At 38.5% G+C, this 10,111-nt stretch overlaps 1 pseudogene; it reads left to right on the top strand.

Moving 5' to 3' along the window:
• Nucleotides 1-4,902: 4,902 nt before the first annotated feature.
• On the top strand, nucleotides 4,903-6,630 carry LOC129025205 (keratin, type II cytoskeletal 8-like; annotated as a pseudogene).
• The last annotated feature ends 3,481 nt before the right edge of the window (nucleotides 6,631-10,111 follow it).

A 10,111-nucleotide genomic window follows, 5' to 3' on the forward strand; every position in this document is an offset into this window, starting at 1 on the left:
TGATTTCAAACTATAGTATAAGGCCATAGTCACCAAAACAGCGTGGTACTGATATAAAAATAGGCACATAGATCAATGAAACAGAATAGAGAACCCAGAAATAAACCCCAAATACTTAAGCCAACTGATCTTCAACAAAGCAAACAAAAACATAAAGTGGGGAAAGGACACCCTTTTCAACAAATGGTGCTGGGATAATTGGCTAGCCAAATGTAGGAGAATTAAACTGGATCCTCATCTCTCACCTTATACAAAAATCAACTCAAGATGGATTAAGGACTTAAACCCAAGACCTGAAACTATAAAAATTCTAGAAGACAACATTGGAAAAACCCTTACAGACATTGGCTTAGGCAAGGATTTCATGAACAAAAACTCAAAAGCAATTTCAATAAAAACAAAGATAAATAGCTGGGACCTAATTAAACTAAAGAGCTTTTGCACGGCAAAAGGAACAGTCAGCAGAGTAAACAGACAATCCACAGAGTGGGAGAAAATCTTCACAATCTATACATCTGACAAAGGACTAATATCCAGAATCTACAACGAACTCAAACAAATCAGTAAGAAACGAAAAAAACAAAAAACAAAACAAAACAAAACAAAAAAACAATCAATCCCATCTAAAAGTGGGCTAAGGACATGAATAGAAAATTCTCAAAAGAAGATATACAAATGGCCAACAAGCATATGAAAAAATGCTCAACATCACTAATGAGCAGGGAAATGCAAATCAAAACCACAATGTGATACTACCTTACTCCTGTAAAAATGGTGATAATCAAAGAATCAAAAAACAGTAGACGTTGACGTGGATGCAGCAATTAGGGAACACTTCTACACTGCTAGTGGGAATGTAAACTAGTACAGCCAGTATGGAAAACAGTGTGGAAATTCCTTAAAGAACTCAAAGTATAACTACCATTTGATCAAGCAATCCCACTACTGGGTATCTACCTAGAGGAAAAGAAGTCATTATTCCAAAAAGGGTCTTGCACACATGTTTATAGTAGCACAATTCACAATAGCAAAATCGTGGAACCAACCCAAATGCCCATCAATCAACGAGTGGATAAAGAAACTCTGGCATATATATACGAAGGAATACTACTCAGCCATAAAAAGGAATGAATTAACAACAATGACCTGGATGAGATTAGAGACTAGTATTCTAAATGAAGTAACTCAGGAATGGAAAACCAAACATTGTATGTTCTCACTGATATGTGGGAACTAAGCTATGAGGATGCAAAGGCATAAGAATTATACAATGGACTTTGGGGACTTGGGGGGAAAAGTGCAGGGGGGCAAGGGATAAAGGACAACAAATATGGTGCAGTGTATACTGCTCGGGTGATGGGTGCACCAGGTTGTCACAAATCTCTATTAAAGAACTTATGTAACCAAATACCACCTGTACCCCAATAACTTACGGAAAAATAAAATTTTAAAAATAATATATATAAAGATATACAAATGCCCAAGAAACAAGAAGGTACATTACAAGTCATCATAGAAAATCTAATTAAAACTATAATCAAATATCACTACACATTCACAAGAAAGAGTAAAACATCAAATTACATTCACTGATTGTCAATAGAAAGTGTCGTCAAGGATGTGAAGCAACTAGATCTGTCATACATGAAAGGTGGACGTTTAAAATAGTGCAACCACTTTGAAAAAGTCTGCGGCAGCTTCTCAAATATACCTACACCTACAATCCAGCAATTCTACTCATATGTATATAACCAATAGACTGGAAATCATATGTTCACAAAGAAACTTGAACAAGAAAGTTCATAACAACTTTATTCACAATAGCTAAAAATTGGGGGAAAAAACAAAGTCCACAGCAGTGTAATCGATAAACAAACTGTGGTACAATCACACAGGCTCTATTTAGTACTAAAATGAATGAACTACTGATAAATGCAACAACAGGTATGGATCTCAAAACTGTGATGATGAGTGAAAGAAGCGACACAAAAAGGAATACATACCCTATGGTTTCATTTATATGAAGTGCAGGAATAGGCAAAATTCATCTATGATATGAGAATGGTCACTTAAAGGATGGCATAGTGACTGGAAAGGGCACAAGGGAACTTTCTGGGGTCATGGAATATTCTTTACCTTGATCTGGGTGATGGTCACATTAATGTATTCATTTGTTAAAATTAATCTTTTTGTTTAAGATTTGTGGTTTTCATTATATGTGATTATATCTCAGTAAAACGGTGAGAAAACCAAAATAAGAGGATCACTTGAATATTCCAATAACTATTAAAGAAACTAAAAACTAAACATCTCCCACAGAGAAAATCTAGGCCAAAATGGCCTTGCTGCAATTTGCAGCAATAATTCAAGAAGAAAGTAATTACGATCTAACAAAACCTCTTCCATAGAATAAATAAACGTATAACACTCCCAAAATTATTTTTTTGTTGAGGCTAGCATAACCTTGAGATCGAAACCTGACAAGGACTGCATGAACAAATAAAATTATATGCCATTCTGACTCATGGCCATGAATGAACAAATCCTTTAAAATGTTCATAACTCATATCCAACAATATATAAACAGCCTAATACATCACAGCCTAGCTGGATTTATCCCAGGAAGGCAATTCTGGTTAAAATTTTTAAAATGTAATTCAGCACATTCATATTTTAGGGAACAAAATTTTGATTATATAAAGAGGCATAAGCAAAAAGATCTTGATAAAATTTAATATATACCAAAAAATACAAAACAAAGAATACAAGGGAACTTAATATGATACAATGTATCTAGAAATATCTATTCAAAATATTACACCTATCTGTAATATATTAAAATACTGGCCTTTGAGATTGGGGATGTAACAAAATGGCTGCCATCATCACTACTATTCACCATTATAGTGGAGGTCCTAGACAATTCAACACATTAATAAGAACATAAGTGTGCAAAAAGAAGTGTAAAACTGTCATTTATATATTATATAATTGAGTACATAAAAATTCTTTAAAAATCTATGGATAAACTCACATTTACAATGGGACTTTAGTAAAATTGCTGGATACAAAAACAATATATGAAAAATAATTTTTTAGTTCTATAAGTGAACAAGAAACATTTAAATCATTCAAAGAGCCTAGTTATAATAGCATCAAAAATATCTATTCAAAGGCCAGGTGCAGTGGCTCACGCCTGTAATCCCAGCATTTTTGGAGGCCGAGGCGGGTGGATCACCTGAGGTCAGGAGTTCAAGACCAGCCTGACCAACATGGAGAAACCCCATCTGTACTAAAAATACAAAATTAGCCGGGGTGGTGGCACATGCCTGTAATCCCAGCTACTCAGGAGGCTGAGGCAGGAGACTCGCTTGAACCCGGGAGGCAGAGGTTGCGGGGAGCCGAGATTGTGCCATTGCACTCCAGCCTGGGCAAAAAGAGCGAAACTACATGTCAAAAAAAAAAAATCTATTCAAATATGCTTCTGAATAAAAGTATGTGAGAGGCAACAATCTTCTACAACTACAAAAAACTGGATGATTTACAAAAATCATCATGTTAAAGGTACCAAATAGTGGTGGAAACAAAGATTAAATAAATTAAAATTTCAAGGAGAGAGAATCTTTTCCACTATAAGTTGACAATCTTCAACTATTTTTCTCCTTTGGAAAATTTACCAACTCTGAGAATAGGCTGAGGACCAGGCTTATTCAGACAAAGAGCCTCTGCTCGCGGAGAGAAAAAACAGCAAAGCTTTTAGCAGTTTGACAAGGCTGGTATGACAAATACAAAAGTTGATGATACTCAAGTGCTCAGCAGATTTTCCCCACTGAACATTTGCTGACTTCTGGCATAGTTAGGTAAAATACTTGTAAACAGGTGAAGCGAAATCTTCAGCAATCATCCAGTTCTTAGGAAACAAACATGTGCCAGAATTTGAAACTCCAGGAGGCTGCAAGTTGTGAATAGCAGATCTGGATTTTCCAGGCTTTCAGAGATTACAAAATAGAAATCTACCATGCTCTTACATCCTAGGGAAAAGAAGCAAACCAGACGTAGACTGAGTTTTAATAAAACTGCACTCTAGCCCTCATCATGAATAATTTCTGACTGGATTAAATTAAGCATATGCTCAACTTCTGTGCCTAACAGGGGAAAAGTGGAACTCTCTCTGGAATATCTCATCTGAAGCCTCTACAAGTTTTTATACACGGTGCGTGGCATGCAATAAAAATATTAGTAGATACACAAAGAGGTAAAAAATATGACAGGTAAATCAAAATAAAAGATGAAAAAAGATGCAGAAACACACATGATCTGGATAGTGAAATCATCAGAAAATGACTTTAAAATTAACTATGATTAATATTTTTAAAAGAAGTAAAGAAAAAGTTAAATAAAATATGTGAAAGAACCAAGAACTGTAATAGATAATTTGAATTAATGAAACTAAAAATCAACTGGATATCCTACAACGAAAAAACTAGGAACTCAGTGCATGGGATTAATGGGATATGTGACACAAAAGAACAGGTTTATATAACTCCAAAATTATAGAAAATATTAAAATTGAAGCACAAGAACAAAAATAATCGGGAAAAAAAGATAGAGCATAAGACATACGTAGGACAGAGTAAAAAAAAACTAACAAATATGGAATGGGAGAAGAGAAAGAATAGGGCAGAAGCAATACCTAAAGAAATAATATTCAAAAAGTTTACAAAATTAATAAAAGACATACACCCACAGAATCAAAAAACTCAGTGAATCATAAACAGGATAAATAAAAAGAAAACCACACCTAGGCACATCATAGTCAAGTTGTTAAAAAAAACAAAGAGACCAAGAAGCAGCTTCTCTGCTCCTTCTGGAATCTCTGCCTGGTTCAGCCCACCTGCCTCCACTCCTGCCTCCACCATGTCCATCAGGGTGACCCAGTAGTCGTACAAGGTATCCACCTGTGGCACACGGGCCTTCAGCAGCCGCTCCTACACGAGTGGGCCCGGTGCCCGCATCAGCTTCTCCAGCTTCTCCCGAGTGGGCAGCAGCAGCTTCTGGGGTGGCCTGGGCGGAGGCTATGGTGGGGCCAGCGGCATCGGAGGCATCACCGCCGTCATGGTCAACCAGAGTCTGCTGAGCCGCCTTAACCTGGAGGTGGACCCCAACATCCAGGCCATGCGCACCCAGGAGAAGGAGCAGATCCAGACCCTAGGCAAATTTGTCTCCTTCATCGACAAGGTACGGTTCCTGGGGCAGCAGAACAAGATGCTGGAGACCAAGTGGAGCCTCCTGCAGCAGCAGGAGATGGCTCAGAGCAACATGGACAACATGTTCGAGAGCTACATCAACAACCTTAGGCGGCAGCTGGAGACTCTGGGCCAGGAGAAGCTGAAGCTGGAGACGGAGCTTGGCAACATTCAGGGGCTGGTGGAGGACTTCAACAATGAGAACACATGGACACAGGAAGGGGAACATCACACTTCGGGGACTGTTGTGGGGTGGGGGGAGGGGGGAGGGATAGCATTGGGAGATATACCTAATGCTAGATGACGAGTTGGTGGGTGCAGCGCACCAGCATGGCACATGCATACATATGTAACTTACCTGCACGTTGCCCACATGTACCATAGAGCCTAAAGTATAATAATAATAATAATAATAATAATAATAATAAAAGAAAAATGCATCATAATCAAAAAAAAAAAAAAGAACGAGAATGAGGATGAGATGAATAAGCGTAAAGAGATGGCAAATGAATCTGTCCTCCTCAAGAAGGATGTGGATGAAGCTTACATGAACAAGGTAGAGCTGGAGTCTCGCCCGGAAGGGCTGACTGACGAGATCGGCTTCCTCAGGGAGCTGTATGAAGAGGAGATCCGGGAGCTGCATTCCCAGATCTCGGTACGTCTGTGGTGCTGTCCATGGACAACAGCCATCCCTGGACATGGAAAGCATCATCGCTGAGGTCAAGGCGCAGTAGGAGATCGCCAACCGCAGCCTGGCTGAGGCTGAGAGCATGTACCAGGTCAAGTATGAGGAGCTGCAGATGCTGGCTGGGAAGCACGGGGATGACCTGCGGCATACAAAGACTGAGATCTCCGAGATGAACCGGAACATCAGCTGGCTCCAGGCTGAGATTGAGGGCCTCAAAGGCCAGATGGCTTCCCTGTGGAGGCCGCCATCGCAGATGCCGAGCAGCGTGGGGAGCTGGCCGTTAAGGATGCTAACGTCAAGGTGTCCGAGCTGGAGGCCACCCTGCAGCGGGCCAAGCAGGACATGGCGAGGCGGCTGCGTGAGTACCAGGAGCTGATGAACGTCAAGCTAGCCCTGGACATCGAGATCGCCACCTACAGGAAGCTGCTGGAGGGCGAAGAGAGCCAGCTAGAGTCTGGGAGGCAGAACATGAGTATCCATATGAAGACCACCAGCGGTTTTGCAGGTGGTCTGAGCTCGGCCTATGGGAGCCTCACAAGCCCCGGCCTCAGCTACGGCCTGGGCTCCAGCTCTGGCTCTGGCGCGGGCTCCAGCTCCTTCAGCCGCACCAGCTCCACCAGGGCCCTGGTTGTGAAGAAGATCGAGACCCGCGATGGGAAGCTGGTGTCCGCGTCCTCTGACGTCCTGCCCAAGTGAACAGCTGCGGCAACCCCTCCCAGCCTGCCCCTCCTGGGACTTGCCCAGAGCGCGGGAGGGAGGCCCCTGTGCAGGGGAGCACAGGGAACAGAAGACACACCTGAGGCTCAGCTCTAGCCCTCAGCCCACCCTCGGGGAAATGTGCTGCCTGAGGACCCCCCTTGCCCACGCCTCCAACTACAAAACAATTCAATTGCTTTTTTTTTTTTCCGTCCAAAATAAAACCTCAGCTAGATCTGCAAAAAAAAAAAAAAAAGATACAGAATCTTTAAAGCAACCAGAGGAATAAAAGACACTACATTTAGAAGAACAACTGGAAAACGGAAGGCAGATTTCCCAAAAGAAACAATGTCAGTCAGAAGGTAATGTTATAACGTTTTTTAAGTGCTAAAGTAAAAATAAGCACATAGAACTACCAACATATAATTCTACACCCAAAGAAAATATTATTCAACAATGTGGGTGAAATAAAGAGGCTTTCATATGAACAAATATTAAAGGAATTCCTCACCAGCAGACCAACACTGAAAGAAAACTAGACAAAAACAAAGAAAATTCTTCAGTCAAAAGGAAAATTATGCTAGATGGAAACATGAAAATGCAAAAGGGCATGAAGAACACCGGAGAGAATAAATACATGGGTAAAAGTAAATATATATTTAGATTGCATAAAACAGTAATTATTAGAATATTTTGTACAGTCTAAATTATATGCAAAATGAAATGTGAAGTGAAAATACTTGACAAAAATAATGCAGGAGGGTGAAAAAAGGGGTAAGCACTGTTTAAAGTTTCTAGTAGCATAAAGATGTAGTATAAATAGTTTGTATTTGACTGTAATAAGTCAAAAATTCCTGCTGTAATTTCTAAGGTAGCTACTAAAATAGCGGAAGAAGATATAACTGACAAATTAATAGAAAAAACCATTCTAAATAGAAACATTGACTATGCTAAAAGAAGGCAAGAATGGAAGTAAAAGGGAATATGAAACAAGTGATTCAAATAGAAACTTGATGATTTAGTGGCAAATATATTCTAAACCAAATTATATATCAGTAATTAAATTTAATAAAAATAAGTCAAATATTTACAAGTAAAATATTAAGATGGTCAGAATGGACTTTTAAACCCAAATATATGCAAGTTACAAGAAATATAGTTTAAATATTAACATGGCAAAAGTTTAATATAAAAGGACTGAAGGGAAGTCATGAACCAAAAAAATAGATAATGAAACTGTAATCAGGAAAATCAAGAAGCAATACTAGAGAAAAAGAAAGTTATTTCATAATTATAAAAGGATCAATAAAACAAGAAGACATTATCATAGTCCTCTGTGGGAAGTGTTAAAGACTTGGTGGACATCTTCAATCTACCTCAAGTCTCAATCAAGATAACAGCAGAGATTTTTGTGGAAACTGACAAGCTGATTCTAAAATCCATGTAGAAAAGCAAAAAGCTAAAATAGTCAGAGGCAATCTTGAAAAAAAAAAGAACACATCTGGAAGACCTACACTACCATATATCAAGCTATGGTAAATAAGAACTGTGGTATTAGTGCAAGGATATACTAACTGGAATGGTTATAGATATAATGGAATAAAATAAAGAATTCAGGCAAATATTATCACCCAATTTTTTTTCATAAAGGTGACATTGCAGTGCAGAGGTGAAAGTGTAGTCTTTCAAATAAATAGTGCCATATTAAATGCACATTTTTATGGAAAAAACTGCAGTTATATCACAAAGTCACACCATATGAATTGCAAATGAGTTGAAAAATTTTATGTCAGAAGTAAAATAATAAATATTTTATAGAAAATAAGGATAACCTCTTTGTGACTTTGATATAGGCAAAGTTTTTTTTAAAAAAATAGGACACAAAAAACACTAACCATTAAAGAAAGAAATGGTAACTTAGACCACACTAAAATTAAGATCTGTTCATCAAAAACACCAATAAAAAATGAAAAGGTAATCCACAGGATAGGAGATGACATTAGAAATACATATATCTGGCAAAGAACTTCTACCAAGAATATATAAACATACATAGATAGATAGATAGATAGATAGATAGATAGATAGATAGATAGATATAAAAAGACAACCTATCTAAAAAACTAGACAAATGAACATAATGAAAAAGATATTAAAATATCCAACAAATATTTGAAAAGCTGTTTACCTTCATTCTCATCAGAGATGCAAAGAAGCAAATTAAAACCACAAAGGATAGTACTATACCATCACCTGAAGAGCTACAATGTAGACAAAAAGTATTAAATACCAAGTGTTGACAAAAAATGTCTAGATATGATATCCTGGTAAATGTTTAACACCTGGCTCTCTTAGAAATGAATATGTAAGATCCCTGATTTATGGCTTTTTTTCCAGTCTTCATACTGTAAATACTACCACAATAGCCAATTTCAGGCAGCCATCCTGAGACCACTGAATGCAGAATTGAGAAAAGATGCCCACAACTGGTCCTTGAAAGCCAGTATGACCCAGCTCCAGAACACTACCAATGTGCAGCAACAATAATTCTCACATATTGTTGGTGGGAGTGTAAAATGATACAACTGGTTTAGAAAATCGGCAGTTTCTCCTAAAGTTGAAGACGTGCATAGCCTTATTACACAGCACTTCTACTCTGGGGTATGTACCCAGCAGAAATCCATACATGTGTTCACCAAAAGACATGTTTGAGGATTCTCATAACAGTGTTAATATCAGTGTTAATATGTAAAAGTTAAAATCTGGACACTACCCAAATCCCCATCAACAGTTTAAAGGATAAACAAATTGTAATATCGTGAAATAATGGAGTACTATGCATCATCAGTCAATAAACTGCAGCCCACAGGAAAAATGTGACCAGTCCCTTATTTTTTTATAGCCCCTTAGTGAAGAATGTTTGTTACATTTTTAAATGGCTACATTTTTAACAGTTATACAATTACCTACATAAAGTCATCAATTTTGCCTCTTGACCTACAGGGATTGTGCAATTTGCTATCTGGCCCTTTAACAAAAAGTTTGCTGATCTTTGCTATAAATCAGTGAGAGTGAATGATTTACAACAGGGATCTCAAAGTATGGCCCCTGGATCAGCAGCATTAGCAGCACCTCAAAACTGGACTCCCAGCCTCCACCCCAGACATACTGAATCAAAACTCTGGGCGGTGACCCAGCGATTCATGCTTTAACAAGCCCTCTTGGTAATTCTGATGTATGCTAAAGTTTGAGAACCAACGATCTACAACTCTAAACATGAATAAATATCACAAACATAATGTTGAGTGCAAGAACATAGATGCAATAAAGAACATACTATCGGGGAGGAGCCAAGATGGCCGAATAGGAACAGCTCCGGTCTACAGCTCCCAGCGCGAGCGACACAGAAGACGGGTGATTTCTGCATTTCCATCTGAGGTACCGTGTTCATCTCACTAGGGAGTGCCAGACAGTGGGCGCA

This window comes from Pongo pygmaeus, chromosome X (genome assembly GCF_028885625.2).
Source record: "Pongo pygmaeus isolate AG05252 chromosome X, NHGRI_mPonPyg2-v2.0_pri, whole genome shotgun sequence".
NCBI classification, from domain to species: Eukaryota; Metazoa; Chordata; class Mammalia; order Primates; family Hominidae; genus Pongo; species Pongo pygmaeus.